Genomic DNA, 13,131 nt, shown 5'->3' on the forward strand with positions numbered 1-13,131 from the left:
TTTATTTGCAGTGGTTTTGCATTTTATTTCCATTGCACCTCAATACTTTGGCATTTATTTGAATTAGTTTTCCATTCTATTTCCATTGCACCCCAATACTTTTGCATTGACTTGCATTGATTTTGAATTCTATTTCCATTGCAGCCCAATACTTTTGCATTTATTTGCATTAGTTTTGCATTCTATTTCCATTGCACACCAATACTTTTGCATTGACTTGCATTGATTTTGAATTCTATTTCCATTGCACACCAATTCTTTTGCATTTATTAGCATTGGTTTTGCATCCTTTTTCCATTGCACCCCAATACTTTTTCATTGACTTTCATTGATTTGGCAATCTATTTCCATTGCACCCCAATATTTTGCATTTATTTGTATTGATTTGGCATTCTATTTCCATTGCAACCCAATAGTCTTGCATAGAATTGCACTTCTGTTGCATTTGATTTGCATTGCACCCCAACACTTTTGCATTTATTAGCATTGGTTTTGCATCCTATTTCTATTGCACCCCAATACTTTTGCATTCACTTGCATTTATTTTGCATGCTATTTCCATGCCACCCCAATAATTTTGCATTTATTGGCATTGATTTTGCATTCTATTTCCATTGCAACCCAATAGTCTTGCATAGAATTGCACTTCTGTTGCATTTGATTTGCATTGCACCCCAACACTTTTGCATTTATTAGCATTGGTTTTGCATCCTATTTCTATTGCACCCCAATACTTTTGCATTCACTTGCATTTATTTTGCATGCTATTTCCATGCCACCCCAATATTTTTGCATTTACTTGCATTGATTTCGCATGCTATTTCCATGGCACCCCAATACTTTTGCATTTATTTGCAGTGGTTTTGCATTCTATTTCCATTGCACCTCAATACTTTGGCATTTATTTGCATTAGTTTTGCATTCTATTTCCATTGCACCCCAACACTTTTGCATTGACTTGCATTGATTTTGAATTCTATTTCCATTGCACCCCAATATTTTGCATTTACTTGCATTGATTTCGCATTCTATTTCCATTGCACCCCAATACTTTTGCATTGACTTGCACTGATTTTGCATTCCATTTCCATTGCACCCCAATAGTTTTGCATTGACTTGCATTGATTTGGCATTCTATTTCCATTGCACACCTATTCTTTTGCATTCATTATCATTGATTTTGCATTCGATTTCCATTGCAACCCAATACATTTGCATTGACTTGCATTGCTTTTCATTCTATTTCCATTGCACCCCAATACTTTTGCATTGATTTGCAATGATTTTGCATTCGATTTCCATTGCACCCCAATAATTTTGCATTTATTGGCATTGATTTTGCATTCTATTTCCATTGCACCCCAATATTTTTGCATTTACTTGCATTGATTTCGCATGCTATTTCCATGGCACCCCAATACTTTTGCATTTATTTGCAGTGGTTTTGCATTCTATTTCCATTGCACCTCAATACTTTGGCATTTATTTGCATTAGTTTTACATTCTATTTCCATTGCACCCCAACACTTTTGCATTGACTTGCATTGATTTTGAATTCTATTTCCATTGCACCCCAATATTTTGCATTTATTTGCATTGATTTGGCATTCTATTTCCATTGCACCCCAATACTTTTGCATTGACTTGCACTGATTTTGCATTAAATTCCATTGCACCCCAACACATTTGCATTTATTAGCTTTGGTTTTGCATCATATTTCCATTGCACCCCTATACTTTTGCATTGACTTGCATTGATTTGGCATTCTATTTCCATTGCACACCAATTCTTTTGCATTTATGCATTTATTAACATTGATTTTGCATTCTATTTCCATTGCACCCCAACACTTTTGCATTGACTTGCATTGATTTTGAATTCTATTTCCATTGCACCCCAATATTTTGCATTTATTTGCATTGATTTCGCATTCTATTTCCATTGCACCCCAATACTTTTGCATTGACTTGCACTGATTTTGCATTCCATTTCCATTGCACCCCAATAGTTTTGCATTGACTTGCATTGATTTGGCATTCTATTTCCATTGCACACCTATTCTTTTGCATTCATTATCATTGATTTTGCATTCGATTTCCATTGCAACCCAATACATTTGCATTGACTTGCATTGATTTACATTCTATTTCCATTGCACCCCAATATTTTTGCATTTACTTGCATTGATTTTGCATGCTATTTCCATGGCACCCCAATACTTTTGCATTTATTTGCATTAGTTTTGCATTCTATTTCCATTGCACCCCAATACTTTTGCATTGACTTGCATTAATTTTGAATTCTATTTCCATTGCACCCCAATACTTTTGCATTTATTTGCATTGATTTTGCATTCTATTTCCATTGTACACCAATTCTTTTGTGTTTATTTGCATTGATTTTGCATTCTATTTCCATTGCAACCCAATACTTTTGCATTGACTTGCATTGCTTTTCATTCTATTTCCATTGCACCCCAATACTTTTGCATTGATTTGCAATGATTTTGCATTCGATTTCCATTGCACCCCAATAATTTTGCATTTATTGGCATTGATTTTGCATTCTATTTCCATTGCACCCCAATATTTTTGCATTTACTTGCATTGATTTCGCATGCTATTTCCATGGCACCCCAATACTTTTGCATTTATTTGCAGTGGTTTTGCATTCTATTTCCATTGCACCTCAATACTTTGGCATTTATTTGCATTAGTTTTACATTCTATTTCCATTGCACCCCAACACTTTTGCATTGACTTGCATTGATTTTGAATTCTATTTCCATTGCACCCCAATATTTTGCATTTATTTGCATTGATTTGGCATTCTATTTCCATTGCACCCCAATACTTTTGCATTGACTTGCACTGATTTTGCATTAAATTCCATTGCACCCCAACACATTTGCATTTATTAGCTTTGGTTTTGCATCATATTTCCATTGCACCCCTATACTTTTGCATTGACTTGCATTGATTTGGCATTCTATTTCCATTGCACACCAATTCTTTTGCATTTATGCATTTATTAACATTGATTTTGCATTCTATTTCCATTGCAACCCAATACATTTGCGTTGACTTGCATTGATTAACAATCTATTTCCATTGCATCCCGATATTTTTGCATTTATTTGTATTGATTTTGCATTCTATTTCCATTGCACCCCAATACTTTTGCATTGACTTACACTGATTTTGCATTCCATTTCCATTGCTCCCCAAAATCTTTGCATTTATTAGCATTGGTTTTGCATTCTATTTCCATTGCAACACAATACTTTTGCATTGACTTGCACTGCTTTTCATTCTATTTCCATTGCACCCCAATATTTTTGCATTTAGTTGCATTGATTTTGCATGCTATTTCCATGTCACCCCAATACGTTTGCATTTATTTGCAGTGGTTTTGCATTCTATTTCCATTGCACCTCAATACTTTGGCATTTATTTGAATTAGTTTTCCATTCTATTTCCATTGCACCCCAATACTTTTGCATTGACTTGCATTGATTTTGAATTCTATTTCCATTGCAGCCCAATACTTTTGCATTTATTTGCATTAGTTTTGCATTCTATTTCCATTGCACCCCAATACTTTTGCATTGACTTGCATTGATTTTGAATTCTATTTCCATTGCACACCAATTCTTTTGCATTTATTAGCATTGGTTTTACATCCTTTTTCCATTGCACCCCAATACTTTTTCATTGACTTTCATTGATTTGGCATTCTATTTCCATTGCACCCCAATATTTTGCATTTATTTGCATTGATTTGGCATTCTATTTCCATTGCAACCCAATAGTCTTGCATAGAATTGCACTTCTGTTGCATTTGATTTGCATTGCACCCCAACACTTTTGCATTTATTAGCATTGGTTTTGCATCCTATTTCCATTGCACCCCAATACTTTTGCATTCACTTCGATTGATTTGGAATTCTATTTCCATTGCAAAACAATTCTTTTGCCTTTATTGTCATTGATTTTGCATTCTATTTCCATTGCAACCCAATACATTTGCATTGACTTGCATTGATTTACATTCTATTTCCATTGCACCCCAATATTTTTGCATTTACTTGCATTGATTTCGCATGCTATTTCCATGGCACCCCAATACTTTTGCATTTATTTGCAGTGGTTTTGCATTCTATTTCCATTGCACCCCAACACTTTTGCATTGACTTGCATTGATTTTGAATTCTATTTCCATTGCACCCCAATATTTTGCATTTATTTGCATTGATTTCGCATTCTATTTCCATTGCACCCCAATACTTTTGCATTGACTTGCACTGATCTTTCATTCCATTTCCATTGCACCCCAATAGTTTTGCATTGACTTGCATTGATTTGGCAGTATATTTCCATTGCACACCTATTCTTTTGCATTTATTATCATTGATTTTGCATTCGATTTCCATTGCAACCCAATACATTTGCATTGACTTGCATTGATTTACATTCTGTTTCCATTGTACCCCAATATTTTTGCATTTACTTGCATTGATTTTGCATTCTATTTCCATTGCACCCCAATACTTTTGCATTTATTTGCATTGATTTTGCATTCTATTTCCATTGCACCACAATACTTTTGCATTTATTTGCATTGATTTTGCATTCTATTTCCATTGCACTCCAATAATTTTGCATTTTTTCCATTGATTTTGCATTCGATTTCCTTTGCACCCCAATATTTTGCATTTATTTGCATTGATTTTGCATTCTTTTTCCATGGCACCCCAATACTTTTGCATTGACTTGCACTGATTTTGCATCCTATTTCCATTGCACGCCAATACTTTTGCATTGACTTGCATTGATTTGGCATTCTATTTCCATTGCACACCAATTCTTTTGCATTTATCATCATTGATTTGGCATTCTATTTCCATTGCACCCCAATACTTTTGCACTGATTTGCATTGATTTTGCATTCGATTTCCATTACACCCCAATGCTTTTGCATTGACTTGCTTTTGTTTTGCTTTCTATTTCCATTGCATCCCAATACTTTTGCATTGACTTGCATTGATTTACATTCTATTTCCATTGCACCCGAATAATTTTGCATTTACTTGCACTGATTTTGCATGCTATTTCCATGGCACCACAATACTTTTGCATTTATTTGCATTAGTTTTGCATTCTATTTCCATTGCATCCCAACACTTTTGCATTGACTTGCATTGATTTTGAATTCTATTTCCATTGCACCCCAATACTTTTGCATTGACTTACACTGATTTTTCATTCCATTTCAATTGCACCCCAATACTTTTGTATTGACTTGCACTGATTTTTCATTCCATTTCCATTGCACCCCAAGACTTTTGCATTTATTAGCATTGGTTTTGCATCCCTTTTCCATTGCACCCCAATAATTTTGTATTGACTTGCACTGATTTTTCATTCCATTTCCATTGCACCCCAAAACTTTTGCATTTATTAGCATTGGTTTTGCATCCTATTTCTATTGCACCTCAATACTTTTGCATTGATTTGCTCTGATTTTGCATTCGATTTCCATTGCACACCAATTCTTTTGCATTTATTATCATTGATTTTGCATTCTATTTCGATTGCAAGTCAATACTTTTGCATTTACTTGCATTGATTTTGCACGCTATTTCCATGGCACCCCAATACTTTTGCATTTATTTGCAGTGATTTTGCATTCTATTTCCATTGCACCTCAATACTTTGGCATTCATTTGCATTAGTTTTGCATTCTATTTCCATTGCACCCCAATACTTTTGCGTTGACTTGCATTGATTTTGAAGTCTATTTCCATTGCACCCCAATACTTTTGCATTTATTTGCAGTGATTTTGCATTCTATTTCCATTGCACCTCAATACTTTGGCATTCATTTGCATTAGTTTTGCATTCTATTTCCATTGCACCCCAATACTTTTGCGTTGACTTACATTGATTTTGAATTCTATTTCCATTGCACCCCAATACTTTTGCATTTATTTGCATTGATTTTGCGTTCTATTTCCATTGCACCCCAATACTTTTGCATTGACTTGCACTGATTTTGCATTCCATTTCCATTGCACCCCACGACTTTTGCATTTATTAGCATTGGTTTTGCATCCTTTTTCCATTGCACCCCAATACTTTTGCATTGACTTGCACTGATTTTGCATTCCATTTCCATTGCACCCCACGACTTTTGCATTTATTAGCATTGGTTTTGCATCCTTTTTCCATTGCACCCCAATACTTTTGCATTTAATTGATTTGATTTGGCATTCTATTTCTATTGCACCAAATACATTTGCATTGACTTGCATTGATTTTGCATTCTATTTCCTTTACACCCCAATACTTTTGCATTGACTTGCATTGATTTTGCCTTCTATTTCCATTGCACCCCAAAACTTTTGCATTTATTGCCATTGATTTTGCATTCTATTTCCTTTACACTCCAATAATTTTGCATTTATTGTTTTGCATTCTATTTCCATTGCACCCCAATACTTTTGCATTTATTACCATTGATTTTGCATTCTATTTCCTTTGCAACCAAATACATTTGCATTGACTTGCATTGATTTACATTCTATTTCCATTGCACCCCGATATTTTTGCATTTACTTGCATTGATTTTGCATGCTATTTCCATGGCACCCCAATACTTTTGCATTGACTTGCACTGATCTTGCATTCTATTTCCATTGCACACCAACACTTTTGCATTGACTTGCATTGATTTTGAATTCTATTTCCATTGCACCTCAATACTTTTGCATTTATTTGTATTGATTTTGCATTCTATTTCCATTGCACCCCAATACTTTTGCATTGACTTACATTGATTTTGCATTCCATTTCCATTGCTCCCCAAAACCTTTGCATTTATTAGCATTGGTTTTGCATCCTTTTTCCATTGCACCCCAATAGTTATGCATTGACTTGCATTGATATGGCATTCTATTTCCATTGCATACCAATTCTTTTGCATTTATTATCAATGATTTTGCATTCTATTTCAATTGCAACCCAATACTTTTGGATTGACTTGCATTGATTTTGCATTCTATTTGCATGCACCACAATACTTTTGCATTTATTTGCATTGATTTTGCATTGTATTTCCATTGCACCCCAATACTTTTGCATTGACTTGCACTGATTTTGCATTCTATTTCCTTTACACCGCAATACATTTGCATTGACTTGCACTGATTTTGCATTCCATTTCCATTGCACCCCAAAACTTTTGCATTTATTGCCATTGATTTTGCATTCTATTTCCATTTCACCCCAATAATTTTGCATTTATTTGCATTAGTTTTGCATTCCATTTCCATTGCACCCCAATACTTTTGCATTGACTTGCATTGATTTTGCATGCTATTTCCATTGCACCCCAATATTTTTCATTTATTTGCACTGATTTTGCATTCGATTTCCATTGCACCCCAACACTTTTGCATTTATTGGCATTGTTTTTGCATCCTATTTGCATTGCACCCCAATACTTTTGCATTGACTTGCATTGATTTGGCATTCTATTTCCATTGCACACCAATTCTTTTGCATTTATTATCATTGATTTTGCATTCTATTTCCATTGCAACCCAATACTTTTGCATTGACTTGCATTGATTTTCAATTCTATTTCCATTGCACTCCAATACTTTTGCATTGACTTTCATTGCTTTTGCATTCTATTTCCATTGCACCCCAATACTTTTGCATTGACTTGCACTGATTTTGCATTCTATTTCCTTTACACCGCAATACATTTCCATTGACTTGCACTGATTTTGCATTCCTTTTCCATTGCACCCCAAAACTTTTGCATTTATTGGCATTGATTTTGCATTCTATTTCCATTGCACTCCAATAATTTTGCATTTATTTGCATTAGTTTTGCATTCTATTTCCATTGCACCCCAATATTTTTGCATTTACTTGCATTGATTTTTCATTCTATTTCCATGGCACCCCAATACTTTTGCATTTATTTGCAGTGATTTTGCATTCTATTTCCATTGCACCTCAGTACTTTGGCATTTATTTGCATTAGTTTTGCATTCTATTTCCATTGCACCCCAATACTTTTTCATTGACTTGCATTGATTTTGAATTCTATTTCCATTGCACCCCAATACTTTTGCATTTATTTGCATTGATTTTGCATTCTATTTCCATTGCACCCCAAGACTTTTGCATTGACTTGCACTGATTTTGCATTCCATTTCCATTGCACCCCAAGACTTTTGCATTTATTATCATTGATTTTGCATTCTATTTCCATTGCACCCCAAAACTTTTGCATTGACTTGCATTGATTTTGAATTCTATTTCCATTGCACCCCAATAGTTTTGCATTTATTTGCATTGATTTTGCATTCTATTTCCATTGCACCCCAAGACTTTTGCATTGACTTGCACTGATTTTGCATTCCATTTCCATTGCACCCCAAGACTTTTGCATTGACTTGCATTGATTTGGCATTCTATTTCCATTGCACACCAATTCTTTTGCATTTATTTGCATTGATTTTGCATTCTATTTGCATTGCACCCCAATACTTTTGCATTGACTTGCACTGATTTTGCATTCGATTTCCATTGCACACCAATTCTTTTTGATTTATTATCATTGTTTTTGCATTCTATTTCCATTGCAACCCAATACTTTAGCATTGACTTGCATTGATTTTGAATTCTATTTCCATTGCACCCCAATACTTTTGCATTTATTTGCATTGATTTTGCATTCTATTTCCATTGCACCCCAATACCTTTTCATTGACTTGCATTGATTTGGCATTCTATTTCCATTGCACACCAATTCTTTTGCATTTATTATCATTGATTTTGCATTCTATTTCCATTGCACCCCAATACTTTTGCATTGACTTGCATTGATTTTGCATTCTATTTCCATTGCACCCCAATACTTTTGCATTTATTTGCAATTATTTTGCATTCTATTTCCATTGCACCCCAATACTTTTGCATTTATTGGCATTAGTTTTGCATTCTATTTCCATTGCACCCCAATACTTTTGCATTGACTTGCATTGATTTGGCATTCCATTTCCATTGCACCACAATAATCTTGCATTCTTTCCATTGATTTTGCATTCGGTTTCCTTTGCACCCCAATATTTTGTATTTATTTGCATTGATTTTGCATTCTATTTCCATTGCACCCCAATACTTTTGCATTGACTTGCACTGATTATGCATTCGATTTCCATTGCACACCAATTTTTTTGGATTTATTATCATTGTATTTGCATTCTATTTCCATTGCAACCCAATACTTTTGCATTGACTTGCATTGATTTTCAATTCTATTTCCATTGCACCCCAATACTTTTGCATTGACTTTCATTGCTTTTGCATTCTATTTCCATTGCACCCCAATACTTTTGCATTGACTTGCACTGATTTTGCATTCTATTTCCTTTACACCGCAATACATTTCCATTGACTTGCACTGATTTTGCATTCCTTTTCCATTGCACCCCAAAACTTTTGCATTTATTGGCATTGATTTTGCATTCTATTTCCATTGCACCCCAATAATTTTGCATTGACTTGCACTGATTTTGCATTCCATTTCCATTGCACCCCAATAATCTTGCATTTTTTTCATTGATTTTGCATTCGATTTCCTTTGCACCCCAATATTTTGTATTTATTTGCATTGATATTGCATTCTATTTCTATTGCACCCCAATACTTTTGCATTGACTTGCACTAATTTTGCATTCGATTTCCATTGCACACCAATTCTTTTGGATTTATTATCATTGTATTTACATTCTATTTCCATTGCAACCCAATACTTTTGCATTGACTTGCATTGCTTTTCATTCTATTTCCATTGAACCCCAATACTTTTGCATTGATTTTGAATTCTATTTCCATTGCACCCCAGTACTTTTGCATTGACTTGCACTGATTTTGCATTGCATTTCCATTGCACCCCAAGACTTTTGCATTTATTAGCATTGGCTTTGCATCCGTTTTCCATTGCACCCCAATTCTTTTGCATTGACTTGCATTGATTTGGCATTCTATTTCCATTGCACACCAATTCTTTTGCATTTATTATCATTGATTTTGCATTCTATTTCCATTGCACACCAATACTTTTGCATTGACTTGCATTGATATTGCATTCTATTTCCATTGCACCCCAATACTTTTGCATTTACTTTCATTGATTTTGCATTCTATTTCCATTGCACCCCAATACTTTTGCATTGACTTGCACTGATTTTGCATTCTATTTCCTTTACACCGCAATACATTTGCATTGACTTGCACTGATTTTGCATTCCTTTTCCATTGCACCCCAAAACTTTTGCAGTTATTGGCATTGATTTTGCATTCTATTTCCATTGCACCCCGATAATTTTGCATTTATTTGCATTAGTTTTGCATTCTATTTCCATTGCACCCCAATACTTTTGCATTTACTTTCATTGATTTTGCATTCTATTTCCATTGCACCCCAATACTTTTGCATTGACTTGCACTGATTTTGCATTCTATTTCCTTTACATCGCAATACATTTGCATTGACTTGCACTGATTTTGCATTCCTTTTCCATTGCACCCCAAAACTTTTGCATTTATTGGCATTGATTTTGCATTCTATTTCCATTGCACCCCAATAATTTTGCATTTATTTGCATTAGTTTTGCATTCTATTTCCATTGCACCCCAATACTTTTGCATTGACTTGCACTGATTTTGCATTCCATTTCCATTGCACCCCAATAATCTTGCATTTTTTCCATTGATTTTGCATTCGATTTCCTTTGCACCCCAATATTTTGTATTTATTTGCATTGATTTTGCATTCTATTTCCATTGCACCCCAATACTTTTGCATTGACTTGCACTGATTTTGCATTCGATTTCCATTGCACACCAATTTTTTTGGATTTATTATCATTGTATTTGCATTCTATTTCCATTGCAACCCAATACTTTTGCATTGACTTGCATTGCTTTTCATTCTATTTCCATTGAACCCCAATACTTTTGCATTGATTTTGCATTCTATTTCCATTGCACCCCAATACTTTTGCATTGACTTGCACTGATTTTGCATTCCATTTCCATTGCACCCCAAGACTTTTGCATTTATTAGCATTGGTTTTGCATCCGTTTTCCATTGCACCCCAATTCTTTTGCATTGACTTGCATTGATTAGGCATTCTATTTCCATTGCACACCAATACTTTTGCATTGACTTGCATTGATATTGCATTCTATTTCCATTGCACCCCAATACTTTTGCATTGACTTGCACTGATTTTGCATTCTATTTCCTTTACACCGCAATACATTTGCATTGACTTGCACTGATTTTGCATTCCTTTTCCATTGCACCCCAAAACTTTTGCATTTATTGGCATTGATTTTGCATTCTATTTCCATTGCACCCCGATAATTTTGCATTTATTTGCATTAGTTTTGCATTCTATTTCCATTGCACCCCAATACTTTTGCATTGACTTGCACTGATTTTGCATTCCTTTTCCATTGCACCCCAAAACATTTGCATTTATTGGCATTGATTTAGCATTCTATTTCCATTGCAACCCAATACTTTTGCATTGACTTGCATAGATTTTGAATTCTATTTACATTGCACCCCAATACTTTTGCATTTATTTGCATTGATTTTGCATTCTATTTCCATTGCAACCCAATACTTTTGCATTGACTTGCATTGATTTTGAATTCTATTTCCATTGCACCCCAATAGTTTTGCATTGACTTGCACTGATTTTGCATTCTATTTCCTTTACACCGCAATACATTTGCATTGACTTGCACTGATTTTGCATTCCTTTTCCATTGCACCCAAAAACTTTTGCATTTATTGGCATTGATTTTGCATTCTATTTCCATTGCACCCCAATAATTTTGCATTTATTTGCATTAGTTTTGCATTCTATTTCCATTGCACCCCAATACTTTTGCATTGACTTGCACTGATTTTGCATTCCTTTTCCATTGCACCCCAAAACCTTTGCATTTATTGGCATTGATTTTGCATTCTATTTCCATTGCAACCGAATACTTTTGCATTGACTTGCATTGATTTGGCATTCTATTTCCATTGCACCCCAATACTTTTGCATTTATTTGCATTGATTTTGCATTCTATTACCATTGCAACCCAATACTTTTGCATTGACTTGCATCGATTTTGAATTCTATTTCCATTGCACCCCAATACTTTTGCATTGACTTGCACTGATTTTGCATTCTATTTCCTTTACACCGCAATATATTTGCATTGACTTGCACTGATTTTGCATTCCTTTTCCATTGCACCCCAAAACTTTTGCATTTATTGGCATTGATTTTGCATTCTATTTCCATTGCACCCCGATAATTTTGCATTTATTTGCATTAGTTTTGCATTCTATTTCCATTGCACCCCAATACTTTTGCATTTACTTTCATTGATTTTGCATTCTATTTCCATTGCACCCCAAAACTTTTGCATTGACTTGCATTGATTTTGAATTCTATTTCCATTGCACCCCAATAGTTTTGCATTTATTTGCATTGATTTTGCATTCTATTTCCATTGCACCCCAAGACTTTTGCATTGACTTGCACTGATTTTGCATTCCATTTCCATTGCACCCCAAGACTTTTGCATTGACTTGCATTGATTTGGCATTCTATTTCCATTGCACACCAATTCTTTTGCATTTATTTGCATTGATTTTGCATTCTATTTGCATTGCACCCCAATACTTTTGCATTGACTTGCACTGATTTTGCATTCGATTTCCATTGCACACCAATTCTTTTTGATTTATTATCATTGTTTTTGCATTCTATTTCCATTGCAACCCAATACTTTAGCATTGACTTGCATTGATTTTGAATTCTATTTCCATTGCACCCCAATACTTTTGCATTTATTTGCATTGATTTTGCATTCTATTTCCATTGCACCCCAATACCTTTTCATTGACTTGCATTGATTTGGCATTCTATTTCCATTGCACACCAATTCTTTTGCATTTATTATCATTGATTTTGCATTCTATTTCCATTGCACCCCAATACTTTTGCATTGACTTGCATTGATTTTGCATTCTATTT

The sequence above is a fragment of the Anolis sagrei genome, chromosome X (assembly GCF_037176765.1).
Source record: "Anolis sagrei isolate rAnoSag1 chromosome X, rAnoSag1.mat, whole genome shotgun sequence".
Taxonomy (NCBI): domain Eukaryota; kingdom Metazoa; phylum Chordata; class Lepidosauria; order Squamata; family Dactyloidae; genus Anolis; species Anolis sagrei.